Source organism: Podarcis tiliguerta (assembly GCF_965153285.1).
Source record: "Podarcis tiliguerta genome assembly, chromosome: 9".
In the NCBI taxonomy this organism is placed as follows: Eukaryota; Metazoa; Chordata; class Lepidosauria; order Squamata; family Lacertidae; genus Podarcis; species Podarcis tiliguerta.
The window spans coordinates 40,175,472-40,194,331 of record NC_139542.1 but is presented as its reverse complement, the minus strand read 5'-3'; the positions used below and the strand labels follow the sequence as shown (position 1 = coordinate 40,194,331).

The following is an 18,860-nucleotide window of genomic DNA, read 5'->3' as shown; positions in this document are numbered from 1 at the left end:
GAATGAGGGAACTGAAAAAAGTGAGTTCTTTTATATCATAATTTTATTTCATTCTTTATGATCCTGGTGGCCAATGAACAAAAAGTGTGTGTGTGTGTGTAAGACACAAGGCTTTTTACATAGGTAAAATAGAAGAAGGTGAAAACATAGAAGATGAATTAATTAAAATACAATTAAACACTAATAGAATTAAAATAGCATTAAAAATCCATTAAACATAGACAATAACAGTAAAAACATCACAGCATTGGTCCTTCCCTCAAACACATTCAGTTCTCAAAAGCCTGTTGTAATAGAAAGGTCTTCAGCTGCTAGCAGAAGAACAAGAAGAAGGGAGCCAGTCTAAATTCTCTAAGTAGTAAGTTCCAAAGTTTGGGGACAGCCACTGAGAAGACCCTCTTCTGCATCCCCACCAAGCATGTCTGTGAGGATGGCAGGACTGAGAGAAGGTCTCCTATCTCATAGCTCGGGCAGGTTCGTGCGAGAGAATACAGTCTTTCAGACCACCATCTATATCATCTATATCTATATATAATTTCTTTTGCTGATTCCTAGCATAGAGTGAGGTAAATAGCCAAACATTGACATTAACAGACGTCTTTCTCCACTGGAAAGAATAAAAATCTGAAACAATTTGAGCCTCTATGTCATGACATTCACCCAATTGCTCAGTTCAGTAATTATGCAGAATGGAATTAACATTCCAAGTCAAGTTCCTGTCCATTAGGATATGCTTACTGTGTGTGAATGACTAAATCTGTATACAAAGTCCTCTTTCATTTTGAGAACTGTATAAGCAAACTTCCATGGATTCTTTTCTGAAAGAATTGACTGAGAATGATGGATAAATCCATTAGCAAACTGTGATGATGATAGCCTTACTTGGTCACATTACGAGATGTCAAACTACCATTTGCTAAGAGATGAATTGCTAAGTAAAGTGGTAACCGCCAGTAGGTTTTTAAGCAGAGGGAATTCAGATTTTAACCAGCTTCACCCCTCCTTTTAACCTGTGAAAGTTGACTGCAATCGTCAACAGTGCTTTAATTTGGCCAATGTTACTAAAGGTTAAGATGTGCATTAGCTCAGTGCAGCAATTTAGAATAAAAATTGCAAGCTTGCTTGCTAGTCAGAATGAGAAATAGGAAATATTAAGTTTTAATGCAATTGCTACTGAAGCACCTGTGGAGGGCTGAAGCACAAACAAGGAAATTCTGGGGAAATAGGCATGAAAAATTGTTGGGTTATTTATTTTGCTACTTACCATGAGGGTAGAGATCACAAGGGAGCCATCCTTCACTCTGTGGAGATTGAAGAGGCTGTACAATATTGTTAGACTGACATCAGTCTTGCACCACCAAAATTTCCTTACTCTGACTCAAATTCCCATGGCACCATGAGCATCTGTGATGTGTGTGTGAATAATAAGAAGCCAGAATGGTCAGTTTCCCTGCTTTCATAAAAACAAAACAGAACACCCTTCTAGCTTTTGTAGTACCTGAGAGTTGAGGCCAAATGCACTACACTTCTCATCTTTTGTGTGAGAAACTAGTCTGCTCCCCACTTCAGTGTTTTACTTTGTCTCTCCCCACTAGAAAAACTCATGCGGTTGCTCATACATGGTATATTTTAAATTTACAAGCAGACTCTCTACACAGTTTAAATTTAAAGCATAGCTTATCTGCATTGAACTATACTAACTATGAACCCTTGCTTAAGTCCATGTGCCTTGCTGGTTCAGACCAAGGTCCATCAAGTCTAGCGATTGCAAGAATCCTACCCAAAGAAATTACCATTAGTCCATCAGTAGTTTGTCTAAGATCAAATTACACCTCAGCTATGAATGTGTTTAGCTAGAATCAGGAGCTTACAACCTCATCCTTGAGGCTACCATGGCATTCACTTACCATGGTCAAATCAGGACCATCACATGGGTATCTGTCATTTTGTCCATGTGCCACCTAGAACCATTGTGCTGAATGTTACAGTTTCAAACAGTTCCATTCCTGCTTTCCATTAGCCATATCAGCATTACAATGGCTTCTGTATGCTTGGGACGAGCCACAGATAAGATGCAGGTGTTGAGAAGGCTGCCCAAAGTGTTTCAGCATTCAGGTTAATCTTTATTTATGAATAGTAGAAGTAAAAAAATTATGGAGCTGCTCATTTTACTCAGACATTTAATTTGTGAAAGAAGCCCTGGAGCTTCATTGCCTTCCATCGTTGTAATATGAGCCTACCTAATTTGCATGTCCTGAGCCAGCCAAAACACTTCTCTGAATATTTTGATGCAGTCCTCTCTCAACCAAAAATTCACACAAGCGCATATATTAAGTGACAATAATATTACAAATGCATAATAGGGGAAATGGCTTGCAAAAATGTGCGCTGTTAGGCTAAATTGCATACAAAAATGTATATAAGAATAAATATGGAAGGCAATTCATACAATTTTTCATCTAGACTTTTTAAAAAAGAAGAAAAAACATTCACAAACTGATATGGAAATGGGGTGCACTGAATTACAGAGTGGAAAACTGAGAAATTGGGAGAAACCAATATAGACAAACTCATTCCTCCCATCCCTACCATATGTCGGGACTGTTAGAATTCCTGCTCCATGATTGCAGTCATGGGATTGTTGTCTTTCACATGACGTGGTATGTTTTGACTCCACAAAGTGGGATGTGACAGAGAAAGGATGTTTGTGTTACTGTGTTCCATGAAGTGGGACTATTGTCCTTTGTACTTTCTCTTTGCTTTCTGATGCTAGAGAGAGATGGAGCCGTGTTGCAGTGCTCCGTGTGTGTTTATATGTAAATAAAGTAGATTAGCCAACATGCTCTGCGGATCCTTAAGTGTGCTGGTATCTGTTGGCATCGGTCACTGTGATGTTTAGGCTGAAGAAAGCTTTTGAAGCTCCCAAACAATCGACCAGGAGGGAGAGAACATGCCAATCAGGCATGTGTCTCTACCAGGGTGCTACTCAAGTGTAGGATGAGCTCCTGACAAGGACAAGGCTCTCTTGGTCACTGACAGTGGATTGAAGGAAGGTTCTCCCCCCCTCCCCCAGTGCTCCTCCTCTTCACTGAGCTTACTGGATGGCTCTCTCCATAAAGCTCTGGTAGGAAACCTCCTCAGCTTGCCACATCTCACACTTCATGAGTGGCCGCCTCAGCCACTGCCCAGTATGGATGGGCATCCCAGTCACTTAGGCAACCTGGCCAACAATCCTCACCCAGCTGGAACATTCATCGTAACATGAGTACGTCCCAGTCACTTTGACAACTGGTCCAGTGCTCTGTTTCACCATTTGAGGCAGCTCCTCCCACATCATCTCCACTGTTGCCTGCCAATTAGCCTAATCCATTCCTCCTTCCAGCTTGGGGGGGGGGGAGCAACGACTGCCATCCTTCGCAAACACGCAACCGCACAACTGACATCTGAGAGGCAAACTGTGGTGGCTTCATGAATTTGGACGTGATCTTCCCTTGCACTGTAGATCAACCGCTGGGTTCCAGGCTGAAGGAAGAATGAGGTAGGGTTTCATCTATTTTTAAGTATATATTCGATGTTTTCAAGAGTGATTTCAGCCCTCATGACAGAGGGGGACTAAAACCTCTTTGGCATGAGCAGAACAGAGGGTGGGCAGGCATTGTGTAAGCTTCTCCATATGTCCCTGCCAAATCACATCAATCCTGACATGCAACATTCCTGCTGTCACCGTGCCAAGCCTTTCTTGAGCAACCATAATATGCAGCGGTTTTGTAACATATACAATTATCTTTGGGCCAGCCTCACAGAACTACTGGTCACACAGCAACTGCCAAGAAAGCAGGGCTGGCTGCAACCACCTCACATTGACGCTAACCTTCATTTGGGAATCTCTCAGTCCTTATTTGGTTACCTCAGGACTCAGAGAGTGGATTTGTAAACTTATGGGACAGTTGTGAATCATGGAATAGATGTCATATTTAACTTTTCAAAGTAGCCGATATTTTCTCACAATGCACTGTTGTGTGTTGGCTGCAGCAATCCCGCCGCCCGTGAGAGACATTAGTTTTGAGTACACATCCAATATGACTCCAAAAATACCAAGACCCTAAATAAATTTCCTCAGTGTGTTTTTTAAACAGCCCATGTCTTTAAATTGGGAAGTATTATCCATACCCTGCAAAAATAAAGAGATTTAACAGGGAAAAACCCCACCATTGACTTCTGCATATTTTTAAGATTTAATCACTCCCTTGGTTATATGGAAGCTGGCAGACAGTTTTCACTTGCCTCATGAAAACAGCCCTTCAAAGAAAGTTGTCCTTGGCTGTGGGATGATTCAGAGCCTGACCCTGCTTTTGCTGAAGTCTGTGGCAGAACTTCTTATTGACTTCACAGAGTGGAACAAAAATCAGGCTCTTGCATTAATCTCCTAAAGAGGCAAAGGATGGAATGTTATTGGGAGTCTGAGCAGGGCAAAGGTGAGGGGCTCAACCAGTGAGACCATCTGCAAAAAACAAAAAACAAAAACCCAAAGAATTGCCATGATTCAGCAAGCTATAGTCCACAGTCTTCTTTCACATGATGCTCAAGAAAAGACCACAACAAAAACAACAGAACAAAGAGTAACAGATGATGAATTAACTTTGGGAAAGGGCATAGTTCAGTGGCCGAATAGCTGCTCTGCATGCTGGGGTCCCAGTTCACTCCCTGGCATCTCCAGGCAGGGCAGCGAATGTTCCCTGTCTGAAAACCACTACCAGTCAGTATAGTGATTCAGTATAAAGCAACTCTCTGCGTTCTATTTGTACTTTGACCCAGCAGATCCTTTACCCTTCACCTTCATGATAGCCAACTCAGATTGAAGAAAGAAAAGAGTTTTAATTCAGAATCCAATTTCGTGTTTCTATCACACACAGCCATGGCGGCTACCCTGCCCACACCACTGCACTTGCTGTCCATGACCAGCAGCAGCACTGAATATGCATAGAGTGCCTCCATCCCAGGAGGAAGCCTAGACCACCATAACCGCCCTCATGTGAATGTACTCTACATGGATACATCAGTAGGTGTGTAGTATGTGTTTGGGGCAATTTCAGCCGCTTGCCAAATGCACAAATGGAAGGGTATGTGTCTGGATTAGTCCAGACACATACCCTTCCATTTTGAAAATAGAATCTGTATTATATTACTGTATGGAAAAACATGGACAATGCAAATGCAAATATTCACAAAACATTCATCAGTTGTTATTCAAAATGCACAGTAATCTGCGCCGATATGGTTAACAGGGCATATAAACCAGTGTCAAGGGGCTGATCATTTTTCTCTCCTTCGGATTATAGCAATAGATGTTAATTAGAAATCATTTTCCAAAAAAATGTAAAATCGAAAGCATTATCATGGCCCATTGGAAAGCAAATATCCATTAGCATTGTGGCATTTGACTGTGTACAACATATATGAATCTGACAAGAGTTAACTCCTCTGATCCAGTCAGGGTCACCTGCATAGTAATAAGGACATGTGGCTGATGTGGGTGTAGATGCACATCTGGAGTGGTTGTAAGTCCTCATCCTCATTGCCATTCCCAGGCAGGCCCAATGGATTGACTAGAAGCATCTTTTGATGCATGTAGAGGCATTCTGGCACCCTGTGGCACCAGCTATTGCACTGTGGCAAGCTAGATGAAAGAAAAGCTCTTGTCTTATATCTCATCAACCAATTAAATCCCTTTAAATTTGTTGGATAAGGTAAAACCCAATAGTAGCCAAATATGAGCCAAATGACCAACAGTCATATATAGGTCATAACTTTCCAAGAATGATTAGGGAACTTCTTTGTAAACAGCTGCTTGGTAGATGAGTCAAAGTGTAATTTTCACTGTTCCCAAAACTCAAAATATCTCATTGAAGGTCCATCCTGAGGTCCTACAAAAAAGAAAAAGAAAAACTGCAACAAAGTGCATTCTGGCAAATGAAGCATTCAGCGAGTATCTTAGTCATCTGCTCTTTTTTCCAGGCTTCCTGGTGAGCTGATCTTTTTAGGCTTGCTTTTTTTTTTATGCACTCTTTGCACTCTGACTGGTAATGGAAGTATCATGCAAGTAATTGAAAAATCCAGTTCTGAAGGAGCCATTAAGTGCAGGTCAGTATTCCATGTCTACATCACTGAGAAGAGCAAGGAATTTACCTTCTGTAGGACTAAACTAGATTAGCTAGATGAAATTTTTGAGTAATCACTTTCCTCGCAGCCTCCACCTCTAATCCCGAACCTTTCCTAAAACTGAGGTGCAACAATCAGAAACAGAGCAGCAGACTTCTCAGAACACTGCTGCCACCTCAGACTTGACCTCTCTTCTCCATCACCTTCATTTTGGGGGCTGATACTGGTTAACATTAGGACGCGGGTGGCACTGTGGCCTAGGACTTGCTGATCAGAAGGTCGGCGTTTCGAATCCCTGGGATGGGGTGAGCTCCCGTTGCTTGGTCCCTGCTCCTGCCAACCTACCTGTTTGAAAGCACGTCAAAGTGCAAGTAGATAAATAGGTACCCCTCCAGCAGGAAGGTAAACGGAGTTTCTGTGTGCTGCTCTAGTTTGCCAGAAGTGGCTTAGTCATGCTGGCCACATGACCGGAAGTTGTATGCCGGCTCCCTCGGCCAATAAAGCGAGATGAGCACCGCAACCCCAGAGTCGACCATGACTGGACCTAATGATCAGGGGTCCCTTTACCCTTTACCTTTACTGGTTAACATTAAGAGGAAGAGAAGGCCAAAATAATTGTGTGCTTCCTTAATCCATGAATGACAACAGGGGAATTGTAAGGAAAAGTAGTGGAAGAGCTCACTTACCACTCCTTCTGCCAGCCACCTTTTAAATCTTTCCCAGCAGAGATCCATCTGTGGTACCCAAAATTAAATATCCTTTATGCTATGTCTTTTCCCTCCCCCAATAATAAAAATATTTGTTCTATGTCATCAGCACTTGTCAATCACATATTGCAGAAAAGAACACACTTTTCCCATGTATAAATACTTTAGGGTATAATATCTCTCAAGAGGCTCTCTTCTCTCTTAGCTTTCTGCCTAAGGAAGGATGAATCTGTCAATTTTGGTTTTTCTCGGTTTCCATTTCCAGGCTTAGGTTCAGTTCACCACATTTCCACATCCGTTTGCTAATGTTTTGGTGTGTTTTTTTAAAGGTTGGATCTTGAGAATTTAGGCCACATTCACACCCTACATGTAAAAGTGCTGTGATACCACTTTAAACAGTCATAGCTTCCTCCAAAGAATTCTGGAGGTGTAGTTTGTTAAGGGTGCTGAGAGTTGTTGGGAGACCCCTATTCAACTCCCTAGAAAAGCAACAAACAAACAAACAAACAAACAAACAAACAAACATTTTCAGAATGGTTTTTGTATGTGTTGTAGATTCTACCTGCAACTGGGGAAGAGATGTAATTCTTGGATAATGTAATGGCAGGTCATCCCACTTAGCTTTTGATAACCATCCCATATTCTGATCTAAACCACAAGAGAACAAGCACAACCCGCATAAGTACTACAGGCCGTGTCCAGAAACTGGAAGAAAACATACCACTAGGCACATAAAACACAAAGGTGGAAGAAACCTCTCAATCTAGTTGAAGATCAGCTGAGAAGTGCAGAGTTACAGGTATTTAAAAAGCAAACAAGGCTGCTTTGCGGTAGTGATGTTTTTCGGGAAAGCGAGATGTTTTGGGAAAACTGACATAGGGCTTTCTTTTTTTGGAAACAAGAACTGGAGCAGTTGCAAAATGCTTTACTGCTCTTTCTAAAAAGTGTGAAAACAATGTTTCTTTTCCACAGAAAATTGGGCAAAGGCTGCAACATTTCGTGCCTTAATCAGATGAGTCTGCATCTTGCAAAGGAAAAGTACAAACTTGGAAGTAAACATCCTACTGTTACAGTCACCTCCCATGCCCCATCCTTCCCTAGCAAATGTTTTTCATTCTGAACTGGTTTATTGCACCCATTCCTTTTGCTAATGAGAGCCTAGCTGTGTGTGCCTCTCATTTCGGCTTCTAGTCCATTGCCCTTCTGTTTTGCATTCCCTCAGAGGGTTGCCTGCCTTTGTCACTTAAGGCACTTACAGACAGCTCTAACTACAGGTGTTGGAGGCATATTTAATGCTTCCAAATTCTGCAGTCCAGAGCTCCTGATCTGATGTCCCATTCAATAATAATAATAATAATAATAATAATAATAATAATAATAATAATATTTATACCTTGCCCATCTGACTGGGTTGCCCCAACCACTCTGGGTGGCTTCCAACATATATAAAAACATGATTAAACATTTTAAGAAACTTGCCTATACAGTGGTACCTCAGGTTACAGAAGCTTCATGTTACAGACGCTTCATGTTACAGACTCTGCTAACCCAGAAATAGTACCTCGGGTTAAGTGGTGCGGCGGCAGCGGGAGGCGCTATTAGCTAAAGTGGTGCTTCAAGTTAAGAATAGTTTCAGGTTAAGAACAAACCTCCGGAACGAATTAAGTTCTTAACCTGAAGTACCACTGTACAGGGCTGCCTTCAAATGTCTTCTAAAGGTTGCATAGTTTCTTATCTCCTTGACTCAGGGGTTATATAACTCCATACCCTTCAACATTTCTCCAATGAAAATAGGGTCATCCTAAGGAAAAGCAGGGCATTCCAGGATCAAATCAGAAACCGCAATGGTTTATGTAAATCCAGGACTGTCCTTGGAAAATAGGGACACTTGGAGGGACTGATATTGCTATATTTTCTTTTCCTATTTAAATTGATCGGCTGCATGTTTCTCTGCGTCAAATATATTTTCATAAGCTAAAGCAATGATTCCATTCTCCTGTACAACACATAGGGCTGGATCTAGATCTAAGTCATATTTAAAACAGACCCATTGACATCTGGCAGTGTGTGCACATGCACCAACCAGGACTCCCTCTCCCTCCCTCCCTCTCCCCTTCTTTCTCTGCTACCCCTTTCCCATAGACATGGGTTGGTTGGACAAGTGTAGAAGCTTACAACAAATGAAAACTTGAAGAGGGAATTTGTTACACGCAGAGACTAGATTTTATTTGGGGGTGTGTGGAATTAACAGACTGTTATTGGTATGGCAGTCAAGCACAAACTTCAGCATGTTGTTATGTGTTATGTTATTATGTTGCATAGGCTCCACCCAGTTTCTCTGTTTGTATAAGTCTAACTTATATTGAAAGCCCTCCTAAATGTCATTTGAATAATGCACGGCAGCTTATTGGGAATGGAAATGAGACTGCTTCTAAATGCAGGCTAATTGAAGGTTTTAATTTGGAGGCTGAGGAAGGAGGGGTGAAGAGTAGGAGCTAAAGAACTGAGGTGTCATAGAAGCTGTGATGCAGTTTGTTGTGTGGGCTGCCTCTTCGATCAATCCACATTCATGGTACTCTGGGGGAAAGCAGGATCTGTAACAACCAAGTGGCCATTCTAGTTCTGTTTGCAAGCAAGAGAGGATTGCTTTCCACAGTCAGTGCAATCAGTGTAGTGGCCCCAAACCATGGATGTCCCTTCCAAATGAGATAAGACAGGCATTCTCCTTGCTGAACTTCAGGGGCTTAACCTTCTCCTTTTAAAGTAGTATTGGGTTTTATGATACTTTTTATTGCTTTATTGTCCCATTTTCTTGTTGTTATGCACACTGCTTGGAAATTAAGTGGTATCTAAGTGTTTTAAAGGGACGCGGGTGGCGCTGTGGGTAAAAGCCTCAGCGCCTAGGGCTTGCCGATTTAAAGGTCGGCGGTTCGAATCCCCACGGCGGGGTGCGCTCCCGTTGTTCGGTCCCAGCGCCTGCCAACCTAGCAGTTCGAAAGCACCCTCAGGTGCAAGTAGATAAATAGGGACCGCTTACTAGCGGGAAGGTAAACGGCGTTTCCGTGTGCGGCTCTGGCTTGCCAGAGCAGCGATGTCACGCTGGCCACGTGACCCGGAAATGTCTTCGGACAGCGCTGGCCCCCGGCCTCTTTGAGTGAGATGGGCACACAACCCTAGAGTCTGTCAAGACTGGCCCGTACGGGCAGAGGTACCTTTACCTTTAAGTGTTTTAAATAAATAAATAAATAGGCTTAAAGTATAAACAAATCTCAAGCACACTTTAGTCATCATTGCACTAAATGATATATGCTCATAGGGGCTGCAGGATTAGCCATGTAATAAATATGGACATCCTAATAAATAAGTCATTTAATCCATCCTGATAAATAAAGCATTTGACACCCCCCCATTAGATTGCTTGTATGGAAGAGCCAGCTCAGCCCAGTGAATGAGAAATACTGGTAGCTGTATTATTTATTTATTATTATTATTTATTAAATTTGTGTACCGCCCTATACTTGCAGGTCTTAGGGTGGTTCCCAAGATAAAATCACAATATAAAAACACAAAATGCATTATCAAAAGAAGAAGAACCCAGTAACACCCCCTTCCACCTAAGGTGGTCCTACCAAAGTCCTTTGGTTATCAATGGAACTCAAATTAGTCACGGATATTTGTTCTATTGATAGGGGCAGACTTGGGTAATCTTTCATACTATAGCGCCCTGTGCAAGGCCAAAACTTGGTACCCTCAAATGGGGCTTCTCAATTTTGTGCCCCCTCGCTGAGTGCCCTGTGCTGGGAAATCACCCACACCACCCTAAATCTGGTACTGCTGTTGATTTCAATAGGACATAAATGGCACAATCTCTTACTGGAGAAAGCTAATTAACTAATATGATTAGAACGATTTATCAGACAATTTATTTCATTGTCCAGCCTTTAGCAAAAACTTTATCCAGGATACTATATATATATATTTATATTCTTTAAGCAATACTAGTTTCATACCAATATATAAAAGTGGTCCCAAGAAAAACAGTTTGGGGGTGGGGGGGGGGAAGGGGAGGAAATCACGTCTCATTTTATTTCATGAACTGTCAGATTAGCCTAATGTGCTTTTTTATATGATTATTTGCAATTCTTAAATATCATTATGGGAAACCATTAGACTTGATTTTCAGGATGGGGAAGTAAGTTTCAGAAGGAACAAACCTACTTCTGTCAAAATGGCATCTTCTTTACCCCAAGCCACTGATCCAAACATTCATACTTTTGCCTATTTTTTAATGTCAGATTGGATCAGAATCCTTATTTTTACAGTCTTCAGTTTGAAAATAAAGTGGTGCCTCAGGAATATTATGACGCCTTGCAGTTTTTTTTATAGACTATGTAAGAATTTTGGGTTTTTTCACTTTCAAGAGAAGAGAACTTTTTGACATATCACAGTAAGCAAATTTTCCAATAATAAGCTCTGTATCCTAGCAAAAGTTCACTTTATATTGCTGATGAGCAAAACAAACCATGATGAGAAGTACATTCTATGAAAAACAAAACAAAATGAAGTTGTATATCACCCCAGTCTGGCACAACAAGGTCTCCTTTCTGATGCAATCTAATTGAGAGTGTTTCATATTTAAAAATTAATACCCTTCAGGACAAGGCTTAAGAATGCAATACACATCCATAACCCTCTGTTTTGATTTCTGAAATGCACATAGAAAATAAATACTTTAAAATGTTTAACAAGTCTTGCAGAAGAGGCACTATAATGATTTGCAATGTATATTCTGAACAATAATCAAAAAGCCAATTATTATCAGATTCACATAGTGCTATACCAGCTGCACTGGCTCCCGGTGGAGTACAGGATCAGGTTTAAGGTGCTGGTTTTAACCTTTAAAACAGCCTAGGACCCTCATACCTACGGGACCGCCTCTCCTGGTATGTCCCACGGACGACCTTATGGTCTTCAAACAAAAACATCTTGGAGATCCCGGGCCACAGAGAGGTTAGGCTGGCCTCAACCAGAGCCAGGGCTTTTTCGGTTGTAGCTCCGATCTGGTGGAACGTTCTGTCACAAGAGACTAGGGCCCTGCGGGACTTGACATCTTTCCGCAGGGCCTGCAAGACAGAGCTGTTCCACCAGGCCTTTGGCCAGGGCACAGCCTGACTCCCTCCTTTGGCAATCTTCACAGAACTCTCGCCCAATGGTTGCCATTAATCTGATTTGAACTGATTTTATAATGAAATGATTTTAGAATGTTGTATCATTTTACTGTTGTTAGCTGCTCTGAGCCCGGCTTTGGCTGGGGAGGACGGGATATAAATAAAATTTTATTATTATTATTATTATTAGTAGTAGTAGTAGTAGTTATCTACACAGAGTTTGAATAACCCTTGTTAGCCACTAGTTTTCTTGTAGAGCACCTTCCTAATGCAAGGCGAAGGTGGGTCGCTTTGTATTCCACAACGACAGTCACCTGCCTGAAAGTTCAAAAGACACCTCTTTCTCTCTATCACTTTTGGCACTAGGTCAGCAACTGAGTGGCCTGAAGGCATTTCACAGGGAATTAGATTTGGCCCGGGGGACTCAGCTTGTTTGCTCCTTAGAACAGGAGCAGGGAACATTCCACCACCAGACAAAATTTCCTTAAAACTGAGGAATCTTTTTTCACTCGCTCTATTCTACAGTATCCCTAGAACATGGGTAGGCAAACTAGAGCCCGGGGGCCGGATCCGGCTGAATCGCCTTCTAAATCCGGCCCACAGATGCAGTGGCATAGCGTGGGTTGCCAGCACCCGGGGCAAGGCAAGTAATTTGTGCCCCCTAACCCGTGGATTTGTGCCCCCTAACCCGTGAATTTGCGCCCCCTAACCTTAACCCCCAGATGTTGCGCCTGGTGCGGCCGGCCCCCCCTGCACCCCCCATGCTACGCCACTGCACAGATGGTCCAGGAATCAGCGTGTTTTTACATGAGTAGAAAGCCACTCCCGACTTAGAGAGGGGGTGGGGTTGCGGGCTCTCGCCCCGCGACTACAGTCTCGCGGGGCTGGGTAGCACCGCGAGGTCAGGGATTCCCCAGCTCATCATTATGCACCTCCCCTAGGGCCAGCCAATCGGCTGGCTGTGTGGGCGGACCTCCAGGGTCAATTTAAGGTCGGGGCAGCCCTGGCTCGCCCCTTTTCTCTCTTCACAGCTCGGGTATTTCCCACCCACCCTCCCTTTAGGCTTGCTTTGGACCTTGCTATGGGCTTCGGCTGGTCGCCGCAAGGGGCCTGGTAGGAGTTTTTCCATTTGGCTAATTGGCTGTGTTTTGAAGCCTTTGGTTTTTTCGCCTACCTCGTAGCAATACGTCACAACTTTCCGGTTTTGGCGGTTAGGCATTGGCGGGGTATAGTCATGCATATGAGGACGGGGGGGAGGAGCGCCATCACCTCCCCCACTTCATGAAGGGTAGTTCGTTAAAGGACTCCGGGGGGCGTCGCCTCGTCCGAAACCTACGGAGGCTAGGGCCTAAAGCGCGCCCCCGAGCGGTAACCCCTGGGGGAGCGCCTACGGATGTGCATCTCGGGGGCTCTCCCTGTTGGTGCTTAACCCTTCCCGGTTAGACCGGTTTGAACGTTAGGGCCAATGCCTAAAGCCAATACCTCTCTTACCTGTAATCAATAAAGTTGTGGCCATTTTACGCCCATTTAACCTTATATTCTTGTGTCTGTGTCCTTATTTCATTCAACTGTGGGAGGGGGCGGGTATTGCCACGCAATGTCCTTTTATTTAAAATGCATCACTAGGTTATTTGTGGGCCATAGGAATTCGTTCATTTTTTTCTTTCCAAAATATAGCCCCCCCCCCAAGGTCTGAGGGACAGTGGACCGGCCCCCTGCTGAAAAAGTTTGCTGACCCCTGCCCTAGAACATCTTTCCATGAGCCAGCAAATATTTTCATTGGGTAAAGGGCTAAAGGATATTTCATTCTCCTCAACTTAATGCCTTCTCTTTCCTTCACTCCTTGGCTGAAATATATGCAAGGATGTGATCTGATTTGGATTTCACTCCTGGTACCTTCCTGCTCCCATGTGCATGAGGGCTTTCAAAGGCTTAAAGATTTTTTCCCCTACTCAATTAGCTGTGTACTTTAACTAATAAACTAACCAATTATTCCATTAAAAAAACTCAATACTAAAGAGGCTCATTCCTGCCATAGGCCACACACTCCAGAATCTCATTCCTGTGTAGTCCAACTCTTAAAGAGAACTCTGCTGTACACAAACACACAGATCTAGATATTACAATTTATTCCCCTCCCTTCTAATTAGTATCAAAACACAATATTAAACAATAGTAAAAGCAATTCAAAACAACTTAAGATTTCAAAAAAGTGGGTTGTAAAAATCTCAAGTGTCCAAAGCCAGGGTGAACAGATAGGTATTCAACATTTGCTGACTGCTGCGTAAGGAAGGTGTCAGATGTGGGGAGAGAGTTTCCCCACATAGGCGCTGCCACAGCGTATTACCTCAAAATGTAAGTGTGTATACTATAATTGTGTATATTGTATGCACACTGTATAGGACTGCCGAGCATTCAGGCATGGGGAATACAGTGGTACCTCGGGTTAAGAACGTAATTCATTCTGGAGGTTCGTTCTTAACCTGAAACCATTCTTAACCTGAGGTACCACTTTAGCTAATGGGGCCTCCCACTGCCACCGTGTGATTTCTGTTCTCATCCTGAAGCAATGTTCTTAACCCGAGGTACTACTTCTGGGTAGGCGGAATCTGTAACCTGAAGCGTCTGTAACCTGAAGCGTCTGTAACCTGAGGTACCACTGTATTATAATGCCAGCACTTTTGTTCCATTTTCTAATGCTTCTCTTCCACGGCAGTAGCTGTTGTGTTATGGGACTGTGACTTTTTGACCAATGTACCGGCATGTCAGACAAAATTCCATTCATAGCTGAGGGTTCTGTGTGACACAGCAACAGATGTTATTGGACAATGTCACTACTTCCCCACCCTTTCTGCAGATGTCTGCTTCTGTACTCCTATGACCCCCCCCCCATGAAAACAGCAGGAAAGAAATATATGCCAGCATAGATGCCCCAAATTTCTTCACTTTATTCCCACAATCTTCCAGGTTAAGGGGAATGCAAATGGATTTCCCCCCATCATCAAACAACACTAAAAGGAGTCCTAAACATGTGCTATATTCCATTAGTTTTATGGAAGTGGCTTTTACATCATGTAATTAACAGGAAAACATTGGAGAAATGGAATAAATGGACGTGTGAATGCAGCCTAAGTCCCATTCTGCAGTGCTTAAACATGGTTTTCCTTTCCTGGCTTGTTTTGCTTTAATTCTATTCCTGTTCCATGCTTCATATTCTCACTTCAGTACAAATGTTAACCTCTATTAAATATATTAGGTTATATTTCATTATATCGATTCTTTTCCCTACACGTTCTTCATGCATTTATAACACAGTTTTTTTTTAAAAAAAAATAAAAACCACCCTCATATTATCTGATGTCCACTCTCATAAGAATAATTCTGACACACCTAATTAAATCCTGTAAACTACTTTTTATGCATCTTTCCAGCTTATGCAGGCCCTTTCTCACTGCGGACATGATTTATAACCCCCCTCCATTCCCCTTGTAATTAAAAAAAATCTATTTTTGTCCATTTCTATTCTAGGCATCATTCAGTTGCAGATAAATTTTATATTCTCCTCATGAGTACAGCTGTGAGAAGAGTTTACTGTATTTAAATAATGCCAAAACCATTGGCTTTAATTTACATAGTTAATGCCAAGGTCATGTTTTACTGCTGTGTGTGGATGTGAGCTATTTCCAGAGTCATTACTATTGGTTAGGTGTGGCTATGGCCAAAAAACACTGACAGAAGATCAGTGCAAATGTTGATTAACAGTTCCAATGAGAAAAAAATATGATTTCACACAAACATAATTGGCTTGTGTTATGCTCAGTGAGTAGAAAACACATTTTCTACTCAGTTTGACACTATAAGAATTGTGGGACTGGAGTTATCCTGTCCTCCTGGCCTGGATGTTGCTTCCAGCTCTGTTCTTCGATCCAGTGTTGGGTGGGTGAGGAAAGAGTGCTTCAGGGATGGGACTGCTTTTTCTCAAGGGCCTAAGAAGCATCCTGCATCAGGCCAGTGGCCTATCTTGTACAGCATCATGTTCTCACAGTGGCCAACCAAGTTACCTGAGGGAAACCTGCAAGCAGGCACTTTCGACTCCTGTGGTTTCAAGTGACTGATTACTCTGAGAACTCCCCCACTTTTTTTTACTATAAGGTAAAGTGGTAAAGGACCCTTGGACGGTTAAGTCCAGTCAAAGGCAACTATGGTGTTGTGGCGCTCATCTTGCTTTCAGGCCGAGGGAGCTGGTGTTTGTCCACAGACAGCTTTCTGGGTCATGTGGCCAGCATGATTAAAGTGCTTCTGGCGCAACAGAACACCGTGATGCACAGAAATGCCGTTTACCTTCCCTCCACAGTGGCACCTATTGATCTACTTGCACTGGGATGCTTTCAAACTGCTAGGTTGGCAGGAGCTGGGACAGAGCAATGGGAGCTCACCCTATCAAGGGGATTCGAACCGCTGACCTTCTGATTGGCAAGCCCAAGAGGCTCAATGGTTTAGATCACAGCACCACCCGTGTCCTTTACCTTTACTATAAGCTAAAGTATAAATGCTGTAAAGGAATAAATAAATTTTTAAAAGTGAGCAACCTAAGCCTCAAAATTCTATGCTTGCACAAGCCTGGGTAGAAAATATGGGGCTTTCATAGCAACCCAGGAAGCTGCCTTATACTGAGTCAAACTAGTGGTCTATTCAACTCAGTATTGTCTACACCGATGGGCATTGTTGCTCCAGAGTTTAAGGAAGAAGTACTCTCCAATGCTTTCATTCTCTGAGTAGCTTTATAAGCAGAAAATATTTAAATGAGACATATTTTCTATTTTACAATTGCAACCCTAAAGTGCACCAGCTATGGTAGGATATCAACCACAATATCCTATGCCCCACTAGAATAACCTCTATGAGGCCATAGGATTGCAGCTTTGTCAAATTTATATTGTTCTATATTGTTCTAACTTTTTGTAGTTGTTGTAAAAGGGAAGCAAAGAGATTTTTCCACACTGAGAAGAACATTGGCTAATCCAAGAAGTCTAAAGAATTCAGGCAAGCCTTAAATGAGATTACTCTGAGACGCTGCTTAAGATGGGTTAAGAGACAGGCGTGCACGCCAGCAAGCCTCTACAAACATTTTAGCGCATGTATCCAATAAGTATTTCCTAACTGGAGAGTAAATAGCTTAATTTGTTTCCCGGCAGTGTTTTCATAATGTCAAACGACATCACTATTTCCCTTTGAAAAATCTCTGGGAAGAGGGTTAGTGCATTCAGATAAATTGAAGCATGTTGAGCTCTGCTTGCTGCACGCTTGAGGGAAAATAAACACACGTAACTTAATGCACACACAAAATGTCCCTCTCCTCATTTTGCCTCTGCCAATAAATTTGTGAAGTGCCAAATCAGTAAAACAATCACTCAATAGCACTGAGTAGTTTAGTCATCCATATTGCAGGGGTGGAAATACATACAGTATTTTAGGGTAGAAGCTAGGAATATGGATGTTTTGAAATGCTGCAATAAGCCCGATTTGGATGGTGGAGGAAGGAGTGACAATTTGAGAGAGGAAAAGTAATTTTTGGTCTCAATTGGCTGTGGATAATCTCTGTAGCAGGGCAAATTCTATCACAATTGTTTCAAAATAACATAACTGCATAGAACGGGAACCCCCAATGTGGCACCCTCAGATACCCCCATGGTGCCCACCAAAAACCCCTGCCCCTTCCAATTTTAATTGTTTAAAAATTTGGAGGAGGGGTTTGCCTAGGTTTGACATATTTCAAAAAGTGAAAATCAGGACACAAAAGTTGATTTGTTGAGTTTTTTCAGGCAAAGTTGCTGAGTGTTTTGGTTTTTTATGGGTTTTGCCAAAAGTTGTTGAGTTTTTTGCCAAAATCTGCACTTGCCACATAGGTTGCCATACTTCCGGATTTTCCCGGACATTACAGCAATTTCCACCCAGACACTGTTTCTGACTGCTGTATTTCAGCTATGTCTGGGATGTATAGCAACCCTAGGTTTCTTGAAGGGAAGGGAGCGTTGGCTGCTGTTTGATTGTCAGTTTTATTTGTTTTGAGGTACGTGCCAGTGTTTTACTTGTATTTGGGGGGCGGCAGCATTTTGAGCAGTGCCAGTTATTCTTCTGTGCAATGGATATTTTGTGGTGCCCGTAACTTAGATTTCCTAATGTTCTACCAAGGCAAAAAATATTGGGGATCCTGGACTAGAGAGTTGGATTTTGACTGGAGATGCTTGTATTCAAATACTTGCTGAGCTTTGAAGCTCACTTTGTAACACCCCAGTAAGGTAGTGCCTCTTAGCCCAACCTAATTTTACAGCGGACAGCTCTCTAGTAGAAAGGCTGTCCAGTCCATGTCCAGTTTAAAGATAAAGAACAATTGGATAAAACAGTTACTGGGTAATCAAAGCATGCTACTCTGAAATTCATAAAGGAAAAGGGGTAATTCATATATTTATTTACAGTATTTCTATACAGCTTTTCCGGCAGTCCTGATATTTCAGTATCATTGGAAATGAAGACAAGTCCAGTTGGTTGGATCCTCCACACCAATATCAATTCCTTCTCTCTAGTTTGTCATCTACATAGCTGTTTCAAAAGCACAAAGCAAGATCATTTATTTATACCATTCTGAATCCCGTGCCTTAAGAAACCCTTAAGATAGTGGATATGAAAATGAAGCAAAGAAGGAGAACTGCAGAAATTATTATAAACATTAAAGGTAGTCCTGAGTTTAATTTTTCTCTCTGGTTGATTCATTTAAAATGCTGTGTGTGTTTGTGTGTATGCATGTGTGATATTCCTTGAACATCTG

General features: G+C 42.3%; 1 long non-coding RNA gene across 2 annotated transcripts; it reads left to right on the top strand.

Annotated features, from left to right (window-relative positions):
- Positions 1-3,257: 3,257 nt before the first annotated feature.
- Positions 3,258-18,350, top strand: LOC310685419. Of its 2 annotated transcripts, none has more exons than XR_014515225.1 (4): positions 3,258-3,538; positions 4,819-5,059; positions 7,422-7,665; positions 17,000-18,350. It is a non-coding gene; the product is annotated as an uncharacterized lncRNA (long non-coding RNA). The 2 variants fall into 2 exon arrangements; XR_014515226.1 differs by having other exon boundaries at positions 4,819-5,120.
- The last annotated feature ends 510 nt before the right edge of the window (positions 18,351-18,860 follow it).